The following is a 13,640-nucleotide window of genomic DNA, read 5'->3' as shown; positions in this document are numbered from 1 at the left end:
AAGAATTTTGGCTCCAACTTCAGCAAAGAATTACTGGATTCGCCGAATGAATTTCACATCGGATTCTGAAAATAGCAAAGAAAGGTATTCGGAAAACTCAGTTTGTCTCGGGTTAATATTTTTTTAAATTATTATTATTATTATTATTATTATTATTATTATTATTATTATTATTATTATTATTAAACTACTTGGGTTTTCTTAGTGAAATTAGTATCTAGCTGTTACCTAATTACTATGCGGTGTAATTGCTTTATACATTTTTATATAATTCTTGTTTGATAACTGCCTCTCTGATAAGCAAGTTTGGATTCAGCTATTACATAACTAGCGTTTGCTTATTTGTCTGAAATCAATTCGATATGGTTCCACATATTTCCCCGAATTCGAAAAAAAAAGCCAATGTCAAATACCTATTTATTATAGGAAGATTAATTTATTGTCCTGTAAATTCACATATGCCAAACTATAAGGAAGCCCAAATGCTTTTGCAAATTTAGTCATTAAAAAAAAAAACAAGAAATATTTGTGTGAATGGTCTAAACATTCAGTGAAAATTTAGTTGATGTCGAATAATCAACACAATTTTATCTTTCGAAAAATCATAAAGTCACTTTTTTCATGTGTGTGCACGCACGCGCGCGCACACGCATGCATGAGCGCACCCGACTTACCCGTAGGTAAATAAAATGCATTCAGCGAGAAAAATACGAAAAAGAAATGGCCGTTCTTTCAATGCTCCTTCAAAGGCTCTTTGGCCGCTCCCGGGAACCATATGGGGATGACGTGGGCATGACATAATGGTGGCCCATCCCCGCCAAGAGCAGCAGTACCAACCACTAGTGGCCCCAAGGCCGCTCTGACCGTATGGACATGGCCCGTCATTTTTGGGGGGAATTCCCAAAACTATAAATGAAAATATTCGTAGGCTTTTGAACTGATTGGTTTTTATGGCCTCAGATTGCTCTGATAGCTGCTCGTCTGGGTGGTGGTTATGGGTACTGGATTTCTTTGTTGGTTGAAAGTAAGGTTTATGTTAAGGTAGTTTTCTGTGTATTATTATTATTATTATTATTATTATTATAATTGTTTTTTTTATATATATATATGTGTGTGTGTATACATACACACACACACACACACACACACACACACACACATATATATATATATATATATATATATATATATATATATATATATATATATATATATATATATATATATATTATATAGATATATAAATATATGTTCGACGCACATTCACGTGTCGAACGCAAATGGATTTTTGACTGACATCGGGATCGAAGCCGGGTCTTTCAATTAAAAGATCTGGGTTCAATCCCAATATGAGCCAGAAATATATATATATATATATATATATATATATATATATATATATATATATATATATATATATATATTTATACTTCTATATATAATTTGTGTGTGTATATATATATATATATATATATATATATATATATATATATATATATATATATATATATATATATATATATATATGTGTGTGTGTACACATATACACACTGTAAATACTCAGATACCGTTAGAGAATTACTTAATTTCACTATTATTCATTTTCTGAATAATGAAAATAATCAAATTGTCTTTGACCATAGTTGCAGAGGCGCCAAGTTAATATGAATCAACAAGTTAATTGCCAAAATAGAATCAGCTCTGTATCTGAACTTTTATTTAATTTTCTGAAAAGTTCTGAAATGCCCTGTGTTAAAGAAAGCAGGAATTGCTCTGAAACCTCCTGGCAAAAGTTTTAGATAACTACTGAACTTTCAGAATCATTATTCCAAGGCATTTGCGTAAGTGCCCAAATATTTATCACAAACGGCCCCAAAATACGTTGGTTTTTTCGCTTTTGTAATTTCACTGCGTTGTTTGATCTGATCTGAAAAACATTTTCAATTTGCTAGGTCAGGACAGTAATCGACTCCAAGACATAAACTGTAAAAAAAAAAAATAGTAATTCACAGCCTTTCTTAAAACCCACGGAATTCAGTTATTTCATAACCAATATCACTCGTTTCTCTTTCCTTTTTGTTTCTTCGATTTAGTCGACGTCAGCAGCAATAAGGGGGGGGGGGGAAGAAAGAGTAAACAGAGAGTAAACAATGCCCGGCATTGTTCTATTTATCGTAACCACTGATCTGGAATCCCCATAACTATGTGTGCCTTTCGCTCCAGGTTATTAGGTCTACAAACATTCTGTCGAACACACTGCACTACACCCTTCCACTTCCCCCCACCCTTCCACCATACCCTCCAACCCCCTTTTTGGGTCTGATACAACTGTAAACATCCTGCTTTGTTTATTCCATCACAGGAGCAGGCTGATTAATGTTTCTCTTTTCATGGGGATGCATTCTCAATTCTCACTATTTCTGGGAGCCAGTATTCGTAGGGTGAGAAGGTCTCAGCGTCCTTCATTTATTGTATTGATTGTACTGGGTTCTGAGACGTCACTGAGTTCTCGGATGATATTTATTATAAATGGCTCTCGATCACGTCATTATACTCTGCTTGGCGTCGAGTGTTCTGAATGTGTCATAATTGTTGATTAGAAACTTTACAACAGTTGATCTACGTAAGTTTTGGAAAGCTAAAAGAGATAGTAATCTTTAAATTCATCGATTTTTAGCACACACACGCACACATATTATACAGTATATATATATATATATATATATATATATATATATATATATATATATATATATATATATATATATATATATATATATATATATATTATGTATGTGTGTGTGTACACACTCCAGGGAAAGGTGGCCCAGGAAAACGCTATCCTTCTGGTATTCAGCGAGTTTTACGTGGTTGGATTGCTAACGCGATGCCCTGTTGCATGAATGTTCAAGGTGCATACATACTGACGTCTGACCTCTTCTGATGATTATCGATTCAAGTACTGACCAGACATAACACTGCTTATCTTAGCTGATCGATCGATTATGCCTGTAAGTGCTCATCGTATGCATTTACACATTAACTGTTGGTGTTTAAAAATTTTGGAAGTAGTTTACGGATAAAATCGTATTCAGAGGTCGAGAACAGCACGCATAACGTGAATGTGGTTTTGTGAAGAGAGAAAAAAATCAATATTATTACTTCAGAAATTAAAAGAACCGAGTGCAAGATGATATTATGACAGTTGTTGAAACTGATAGCGACTTCTCACGAAGCTGAGGTACGAGAGGAGAAAAACAAGCGGGTTCGTTTTTACATTGACAGAAACGCAATCTTAGGTCGGTAGGAAGCAATTGCGCGAGAGAAGTGAGGCAGTATTAAAGAAAGGAAATAGAAAAATAATATCATCTCTGTTTATAAATAGAAATACTTTCTGTCTATTTCATGACGAGGTGGCCGAGTGGTTAAGGCGTTGGACTGCTAATCCAATAGGGTCTCCCTGCGTGGGTTCGAATCCCATCCTCGTCGCAAGGGAAATTTTCTTGATGTCAATCAACGAATACACCTGCTCATAGGTAACCTGTTTGTAACTGATATGCGAATAAACAGGTTAACAAACACGTTATCGACGTGTGAACCCTTCGACCGTAGTAGAGTGGCCTTGGGTGTCTGATGCTACGTGATCAGATGTTGGCATGCGTTCCTGACCGCAGCGGCTCGTCGGGTGGTGATGGCCGGTTGGCTGTTGCATCACACTGCGTGGGAGATAAATAGTATTGGCAAGTGTAATGAAAATGGGAAGTTCTAAGAAAACATTGTGTTTTTTATTGAACTTCAGTCTAGCGAATAGCGTACTTAGTTGTGTGGGAGAGCCTTTATTTAAGTGTGAAGGACATTGCTTATCGATCTTTTAAACGTTATTTTGGTGGAAAATACATGCTTCTCCTTAAGCTCTTAATCCCTGAAATGTGCATATATCTCTTAGTGAAAGGCTCGTAGCTTGGTAGTCTTTACCCGTCTGGATAAACTCCTGTCACAGAGTTCGGGTTACTAAACAGAAAACAAACAGATAAACATTTTATAATTCTGTTAGACATCAGGAAGCAGTGATAGCCAAACTAATGGAGTGAAATGACAGACCAAATTACTTAGTATTTATTGTTCTGTCTGATTGTTTTTGTAAATAAAGTTTTTAAAAACTATTTCATTCTCTTACGGCTGAATAAAACGAAAATGAGAATCATAAAGGAAAAAATTAAAGGAAGTCATCAATGTTTTATCATCTGAACATCCCCCCCTCCAAAAAAAAAAATATGAAAATAAAAAGAAAAACGACCTATTTCTTCATATTACCTCACATTTTTCCTTTTGGTCCTAAAAATAGATAAGAAAAATGGTTTTGTAAAACGTAAACGGGAAACATAAACGAGAAAAAAAAAAACATCTCTCCAATTCAGACAGACGTGATGGAAAGAAGGATCAGATATCAATAAAGGTTTTCACCCAGTGGAGCTGTCTGACAAATAAAAGAGGATAAAGGAATAAAAAAAAAAATAGATAGAAAAGGGATCTTGACAAAGGTTACTGACAACGGTACCGACTCATCGCTACAGATGCGGAGCAAATAGAGGAAAAGGAAAAAGAAGTTTGAAGAAATAGCAAATCGGATTAGTTTTTATCATGGTGTTTTATTCCCTGCTTTATTCATGTTATTTTCATTTCTTATTACTGATGTTGGGGGGGGGGGGGGAAACTAAAAAGGAAATGATGAAAAGAACGAATAGGACCAGTTGTCATGATTCCTGTTGCTTTTTATTTGTTTTCCTTGTTAGTATTTTTTATTTCACTGAGGGCTCAGAATTTAAGCAAAGCAATTGTAAGTTCTATATTTTTAAACGTTATAAAATATTACAGTTTTACATGTAGATATTGCAAGGCGTATTTCAAGATTTACCCCATGTAACTACAGATAAAAGATATAACTTACAATCTTATTTCTCTTTTATTTCTGAATTAATCTTTACTTTAAAAAAAAAAAACTTGCAAAATCCTGTTAAATCGGGCTGATTAAAAAAAAAAGTTTCCATTTTTGTAGTTTGTCAAAGTGAACTTTTTTGACATGCGCTTTAAGGAAATATCAAGTATATGAGTTTTCTATCATAAAGCATTTGGCCGGAAGAAAATTAAAGCGTCATTCATTTTGTAATTCTAAATTGTTACGTATTGGCAAAGAAAAAGTTAACGGGGTAAAACTTGATCGTTCTCGTTTAGCATTTAAAATGCTAAACGAGAATATTTTTCATTTACTGGTAAAAATCTGTTTTTTGTTTCAATGTGAGCATTCGAAATAAATATAGACTAAAAGAAAGATGAAAAAATATAATTTCGTCCGCTTTTTCAATAAACTCCAGTTGTTAGAATAACGAGAAAAAATGTTAAATGTGAACTGTGGAAAAATGTATGCGTCAGCATGAAATTTTAAAATAAATGAAAATGTCAAGTGGAAATGAATAAAGGTGTTTTCCAATATTATCCAAATATTAAAACTAATGGCGTCAAAAGTTGAACTGCAGTCGTGTTTGACTGCAGCCATTTAGGGTGTGAAAATTCCCCTGCATTCGCTTGGCGGAGATAAAAAGAAAAAATAAATAAATAAAAACGTCGCTCAAGAGGGCAAGTCTTTGTTTTGGATAGGGGAAAGATAGGGAGGAGTCTAGGGGGAAATCGAGTTACGGTAGGGTAAGAAAACACTAATGTAATCGGCGAGCATTTTCTCCCTTTTATCTGTACACCGCCGGAAGCTTCGCCAATCTTCGATTTATTTTGGGAATAGGAAAAGAGGGGAGGGGAGGGGTTAGACGTTGTGGGGGGATGGGGTGGGTAGGAAATCACAAGTGGGGTCAAGGACCCCATGGGGACCTGGAGAAAAGGGCTTCAAGTCGAAAGAAAAATGAGAACGTAGTAGATAGGGAAAAGAAGAGAGACAAAAATAAGGAAAGGGTCGGCTTAAAGATGCACAAGATGAGGATGGTTTCCATGGCAACCGTATAGCGTCCGTTTTCAGAAATGTAGACAAATGTTCTTTCGTGCATTCTTATACTAAAACGTTCTGTGAAACCACAAGTACTTTCTTTTACATATTTAGGCTTACTTAACCTTCAAAATAAACTTTTTATCTACAGGAGACGTGGATCACTCTTGTTTAAGGCGCCAACTTTCATTTAAATAGGTTTGGTTAATTTTGCTTGCGCAAGTCATTACCAGAAAAAGCCCTCTGCACCTCCTGTAAGCAAAGCAGTAACGTGAATCTTTGAATTATTGAACAGAACAGCTGGAATGGTTTCAAGAATGCTTTTGCTTTTATTCTGTATATGTATGTATATATATACATATACGTGTGTGTATATGCGTGTGCGTGCGCGCGGGCGGGCGCGCGGGTGTATTTACGCATATGCCAACTCTTATTTTCTATCTGTCTCTTTCTATATAATGTATATATACATGTAAAATAGATTTAGCAAATTGATATATACGTACATATATGTATATATATATATAATATATATACATGTGTATACATATATATATGTATGTATGTATGTACTTACGTATATATATGTATATCTGTATACGAATCTACTTATCACTGTCTGTTTATCTGCCTGAGCCATAAAGCAATCAAGGCATTTCAATTAAGTTTTGGAGGCGTAGAACCCGGACATAAATCCTGAGAAATCACTGCCGGTATGATTCATAACTGCATTACACTTCATTACCAACTGTGAATTTTTATTCTTGCAGAGCCAGCATTTAATTGCGTCCTTTGTATTTATGTTGCTATTTGTGAGGGCAACCCGAAAATGACTCAATTTGTGCAGGTATTTTTCCAACACGATGATGCAATACTTTACTTGAAATTCTGATCGTTCTTTTATGTGTGTTTTTTTTTTTTTTTTTTTTTGTAGATGCAGTGTCATGAAAAAATCCTTTTTATATGGAATCTCTCTCTCTCTCTCTCTCTCTCTCTCTCTCTCTCTCTCTCTCTCTCTCTCTCTCTCTCTCTCTCTCTCTGTGCTGTCTGCAGAAATATTCTTCGTAACTGACACAGAAATTAATTTAATTTTGATAATCACAAAACTTCATTTTTAAATTTTGGTGTGTAAAATACCCTCTTTAACTAGCACAGGATAAATATTCATTTTAACAGTAACGTGATATCCTGTAGTTTTCCCTTTAGGAATTCTGTGCAAGTAAACAAAAGTGCGTGTACCCTGCATTTCATTTTCCAAAATTCATTTCGTACTTTGGCTATCCTACAGCTCGCAACCCTTTCCCCTTCTCCTGTTATTAGGTTACCCACGTTGTTATTTTCTTCCCATGTAGACGAAGAATGTGAAAAATGGGTTAGAACAAACGCCATTTGGACCTCGTGTTAGGCAGTCTTTCTTGCATAATTCAGTTTTTATTTTTTTATTTTTTTTTACCAACTTTTTTATGTACATCACAGAGGAATTGTCCGTGCGTTGGGTTACAGATGAGGAAAGAGGAAGGACAGGAAGGAATGGAGGTGCAAAGCATGTGGAGCAAAGAAAATGGAGAGGAGAACTGGAATAATTTACTGATTAGGAAAAGGGTGGAAAGGAAGCAGAAATGTAGGAAAAAGGTAAAATGATAGAGAATGGAGGTGACAGGATTTCATTCTGTAACATGTGGCGTTTTTGTTACTGTCAGATTGACGAAGACTAAACGCAAGAGTTTATTCATTTTGTACCTTCTCCTGACTCTTTAACACACACACACACACTTGCATAAATGTGCGTGTTTGAAATTTCACTAAAGCGTCAGTGAATTACAAAATTATATTCATTGCCTAATTTTTTTCTAATAAAACATTCAGTTGCGAATAACGATTTGTATGCAATTGTACTCATAAAAGCATAGAGGAGGTATTCATATTCAACCTGTTTCCTAGTATACTGTAGTAACAACAAGATTTTGAGATTTAATTATGATTTATCATCCATTGTTTCCAATTGAATCTTAACTTATGAGGCAGCAAATATAATTCAGTTTGTATACATGTGTATGCATATAAATAATATATATATATATATATATATATATATATATATATATATATATATATATATATATATATATACATATATATATATATATATATAATTGTAATAGCCACAATGCTCTCTTAACTTCTCGAATTCTTCGCGCTTTTTTGGATATGCTGGTCACTACAAAGCCGTAAGATCCAAGCGTGGTCAAGTCGGCAACGTGACCTCCTTGTGATTATGGTGACGCGGGTTCGTTTCCCGCGACCGGGCATCAAAGTCTCTTCAATTTCTTGCGCTTGGATCTTACGGCATTGTAGTGACAAGCATATCCAAAAAAGTGCGAAGAATTCGAGAAGTTAAGAGGGCATTGTGGCTATAACAATTAACATGTATCTGGTAGAAGTGACCAGTAGATTCTACATATATATATATATATATATATATATATATATATATATATATATATATATATATATATATATATATATATACATATACATACATACACATATCATCATCATCATCATCATCTTTTTTGTTTTCAGCTTTACCCATTTCTACATGGGGTCGCTGTATCTTGAAACTTTGCTGTAACTGACGAGAAAAGAGAAAGAAAGAGAGTAAGAGAGCGAATATTTTTTTGGGATTCTTTCCCGGCCCCATATCGTGAACAGGAAAGTTGCATCTTCTTATTCTTCTTGTTCTTGTTCTTCTTGTTCTTCTTGTTCTTGTTCTTCTTCTTTTGCTTGGTTCTTCACCTGAATTCGTAAAACGGAATCCTGATTACCACGGAAGGGGTTCTAGGGTTTGGCGTTCCGAGACTTTTATTGGTTTCCCTTTTCCAAAGATTGTTCTTTTGTTTGCTGCGTATGCAAATTTCTCTCTCTCTCTCTCTCTCTCTCTCTCTCTCTCTCTCTCTCTCTCTCTCTCTCTCTCTCTCTCTCTCTCTCTCTCTCCCCCGTGGGTTTAAGGTAAACAGATGTCTAAGTAATTGAAAGGAGGGGGGCGTGGTTGTATTGGTGGGGGTTGGGGGAAGGGAAGTATGGTTGTGGAATAAAATAGAGGGGGGGTGAGGGAAAGCGTAAGGTGAGACAGGAGAGAGGGAAGAAGGGAATACCAAGAGGGAATGGAAAGAAAGAGAACAAGAATCTCTGCACTAAAACAAAAGCAAAAACACGGTTACGTCAATTCAGAATTTGTTTTCAGATATGTCTTGTAGATTATTGTATATTATGAGGAGTGTATACCGAATAATACTTCAAAATCTTTGGTTTTTTTTATAATTAGGTTTCACTACAGTCCGAAATGAGCTAACATTGTGAGATAATGTTTGTTGCACAGTGTAATATCTGCTAAATATGAAATGTACACTTGATATACATAATTATTCCACGAATTCCATCCCGTGATTCTTATCTTGGAATGAGCATATCGACCGCACGCGCGCACGTGCACACATAAACACACACACACACACACACCATCTTCACCATACATATTTACAAACACAAACATGCTTACATACAAACCCACAAAACTTATTCCATTCCACCACGCACACACACACACACATACCACAAGCTCAAACACCTTCCCCCCTACATGGAAATGCAAACATGCACATGTGAGGACGCGACCACACGCACGCACGCACGCACGCACGCACACGCGATCGAGCTACGACAATTAAAAGATTAAAGGAGGCGACTTTTTCATATCCGAGATTATAGCATTCAGGAGCAGCGAAGCAAGAAGACGGAGTGGAAATAAAAGGTGACTCAGAAGGGAGGACGCTTTAAAAAAGGAGAGGGAAAGGAAAAAAAAATAATAAATAAATAAATAAAAGGAAGAAGGAGGGAAAGGAGAAGATGGAAGGAGGTGAGGGGAAGAGGTGACAAGAGGGCAAGAGGAAGGAAGGGCGAAGCGGACGTATTATATAAATGGTGGATGAAGGAATGAGAATAGGTAAAATGAATAACGGTGGTACGATGTAACAGGAGAAGAGTAGTTCGCTTTAGACGAGAGCTAGAATAATGAGAGAGAGAGAGAGAGAGAGAGAGAGAGAATTTAAATCAGACGTAACTCAAGGACATAAGCAACGATATATAAGAAAGTAATTTTCTAGCAACTTGAAGTTCAGAAAAAATGAGAGAGAGAGAGAGAGAGAGAGAGAGAGAGAGAGAGAGAGAGAGAGAGAGAGAGAGAGAGAGAGAGATTCAGAACAGAGGTAATTTAAGAAATTGTATTCAGCAAAGAATACAATAATGAGAGAGAGAGAGAGAGAGAGAGAGAGAGAGAGAGAGAGAGAGAGAGAGAGAGAGAGAGAGAGAGAGATGTGAACAAACGTAATTTTAACAAAATTAAAAACGTATAAAACAGTGATTCTCTTGAAACAAGGACCCAAATAATGAGAGAGAGAGAGAGAGAGAGAGAGAGAGAGAGAGAGAGAGATGTAAGAAATGTGAACATAAACAAACATCAAAGAGAGAGAGAGAGAGAAGAAGAAGAAGAAGAAGAAGAAGAAATCTGCACTATGGACCGAGTGCCTCTGAACAAAGATCACTCTCCACAAAGGAGTTGGCATAGCAGCAATAAAAGTGAGAGAAAAAGTACAAAAAGACCCGAGAGAGAGAATAGGAAGGAGAGAACATAAAGGGGAGAGGGAAAACACCAGTAAATATTTGTGGTTCGTAGTTGAATCTTCAAGGCGAAAAGAAGACTCTGATGTGGGTCTTTGCGTAGCCAAACCACCCCCCACCCACAACTCTCCCCATCCCCTCTCCATCAAGGTTGCCCAAAACAGAGGGACTCCTTTTGAAGATAGGTCACGGTTCTTTGTTAAGTTTTTTTTTTCAGAGTGCCTGTTTGTTTGTTTGTTTGTTTGTCTGTTGCTGGATCTTCAAGGCAGAAAAGGGATCTGATGCGAGAGTAGCGCATACCTCATTACATTAGTGGCTGTCGGGAACAGACTTCGTTTGAAGATAGGTCATAGTTCGTTTTTCAACCTTTTTTTTTTACTTATTTTTGTTTTCGTTGCGTGTGTTTGTTTGTTTTGCATACACCCTTTTTTATCGTTTACTTTGTTTGTATTCCGTTTGTCTTTTTAGCATAAACCGTCTCTTTCCGGTTTAGAGAGAGAGAGCTGGTCATCGTTGATATTTTATTTTAGATGTATGAAAGTGTAAATAATAAATATTCATTTGATTCTTTATTTTTCTTTATTTAATTCTACAATATCCTTTGGAACTATTCCTTGACCATCAATAACTGCCGAACCAACGGTCAAAGGCCCTATTCCTTTTAATGCCACAGTGTTATGAATCCTTCACTGAATCCTGATTTTCTTTGACTTCTTGCTGTACTGAACATTTTAATTCTACCCCTGACATTCGTTTCTTTTCGTTACAGAGTCGATAACCGCAGAGCCAGTGAGAGCGCTTTGTGATCATCTGGACGTGTCGTATCCAGGCGCCCTCCTCTTCAAAAAGGGGGAAGTGATTAAGGTTAGTAGATGCTGTCGTCGGTTTAAGGGGAAATTTTGAAGTGGAGTCAGGGGGATTTGGAACTATAATAAACGAGATTTTGGGGAAATTTATAAGAGTCAGAGTTACTTGGTCTATGATAAAAGTGATTTGGGGGAAATTCTGAAGTGGTGTTAGGGTGATTTGGAACTATAATAAACGTGGCTTTGGAAATTTCTAAAAGGGGTCAGGGGGATTTGGAACTATAATAAACTTGATTTGGGGAAATTTCTAAGGGGAGCCAGGATGATATGGAACTATAATAAACCTGACTTGGGGAAATTCCTAACAGGAGTCAGGGGAATTTGGAACTATCATAAACCTGACTTGGGGAAATTTCTAAGAGGAGTCAGGGGGATTTGTAACTATAATAAACATGACTTGGGGAAGCTTCTAAAATGAGCCAGGTGGATTTGGAACTATAATAAACGTGATTTCGGGGAAACACTGAAGTGGAGTCGGGGGATTTGGAACTATAACAAACGTAATTTTGGGGAAATTTTTAAGGGAGTTAGGGGGATTTGGAACTAGAAAATACGTGATTTCGGAGAAACTGCATTGGAGTCCAGAGGCCTTGAAACTGCGGGAAATGAGATACCTACGAATTTTAAAAGGGTTTAGGTATGAGTGAAATTGGTTCTAAGGAGATTTGAAACCAGGTACGGGGAAAACTGAAACTGGAGCAAGATAGAAATTTAATTGATGTCAAAGTGGATTGACAGTGGGGCTAAGGAGATTTAGAACAGTGCCCATGGAGACTGAAACATTTTCTTTATAGGGTGAAACCGGAACTAAACTATTGTAAACTGGACAGGGTAGATTCAGAATGTTAAACCTAAAATGATTAATAATCGGAACTAGGTAAATTTGCGACTGTATTAATACAATTTTAAACAGTAATTTCAATTTACTTTTTGATAAGAAAAAAAAAAGTCCCTCAACATAAGACTACATTCTTGGGTTAAACATGAATATGTGAACTCAGAAATTTCGGAGGTTGAATTTTCAGAAACTGAATTATTAGTAAACTACTAAATCTAAAGAACAGTTGCAGGTAAATAAGAAAAATTCAGCAACGCATGAGTAGGGATTAAAGGGAAAGAATGTGAGTTAATAATATTTTTAGGGTTAATAGTGTTTTTAGGGTTGTTCTGGGTGTTTCGGATTCATCGTAAGGATTTTCTGCGAGGCAAGATAAACTAAAACCATAAACAAAATAGGTTGTTGTTCAACATGTGTAGTTTTGTTTTACTGAGAGAAAATTATTACGTTCCCGCGAATTAAGAAAAACATCCAATTCTGAATTGGAACCGGAATTGGAATAGGAATCGGAATTTTTACCTTCCTGCGAATTAAGAAAAAATCCAGTGCAGAACTGGAACTGAAAAAAATTAAATGCAAAATATTTTTTTTAGTTTAGGAATATCATATCTAATGAATGTGGCACTTTTAGCATTTATAATGATGATATAGTACGTCTAATTACCATTTGAGCAAAATGTGTAGATTTTTTACGCAAAAATGGAAGCTTTTAGGTATCAACAAAAATTTTTCTGAATCATGAATGTGGTACATGTGGGAAAATATCTGAAGCTATTCGAGTTTAGCAATATCACACTGACATATTTTTTATGAGCAAAAAGCAGCAATAATGTATATGAGAGACTGTATTTTTCCAAAATACAAAAAAAGGATAAAAAAAAAAGGGGGGGAGCTTTCAACCGTTTGCACAACTGTCCTCTTCAGGCTGAAAAGGACCATTGTCCAAACGGTCGAGAGCTCCCCTTTTTATTAACCCTTTTTTATATTTTGGAAAAATACAGTCTCTCATTTACATTATTGTGGCTTTCTACTCATTATTTCCAGTTACAGTATATTGATGCACCATATATATATTTTTATATTTGTTATAGTAGTGTGGTATGGTAAATAATGAGGGAAAATATAGAATTTTCAATCGAAAATATCGTTTATTGAAAATTTTCCTGTATCAGTATATGTACTACAGTTCCAAAAACTGTTTATTTATTCATCTGTTTGTTAATTTATTTATTGATTTTATTCATAGAAAGTGGTGCTATAACCCGCT

At 35.7% G+C, this 13,640-nt stretch overlaps 1 non-coding gene across 1 annotated transcript; it reads left to right on the top strand.

Moving 5' to 3' along the window:
* The first annotated feature begins 3,407 nt into the window (after positions 1-3,407).
* On the top strand, positions 3,408-3,489 carry TRNAS-GCU (transfer RNA serine (anticodon GCU)). Its single transcript has one exon. It is a non-coding gene; the product is annotated as a tRNA-Ser (tRNA).
* The last annotated feature ends 10,151 nt before the right edge of the window (positions 3,490-13,640 follow it).

Source organism: Macrobrachium rosenbergii, chromosome 18 (assembly GCF_040412425.1).
Source record: "Macrobrachium rosenbergii isolate ZJJX-2024 chromosome 18, ASM4041242v1, whole genome shotgun sequence".
Lineage (NCBI taxonomy): Eukaryota > Metazoa > Arthropoda > Malacostraca > Decapoda > Palaemonidae > Macrobrachium > Macrobrachium rosenbergii.
This window is presented reverse-complemented; position numbering and strand designations above follow the sequence as displayed.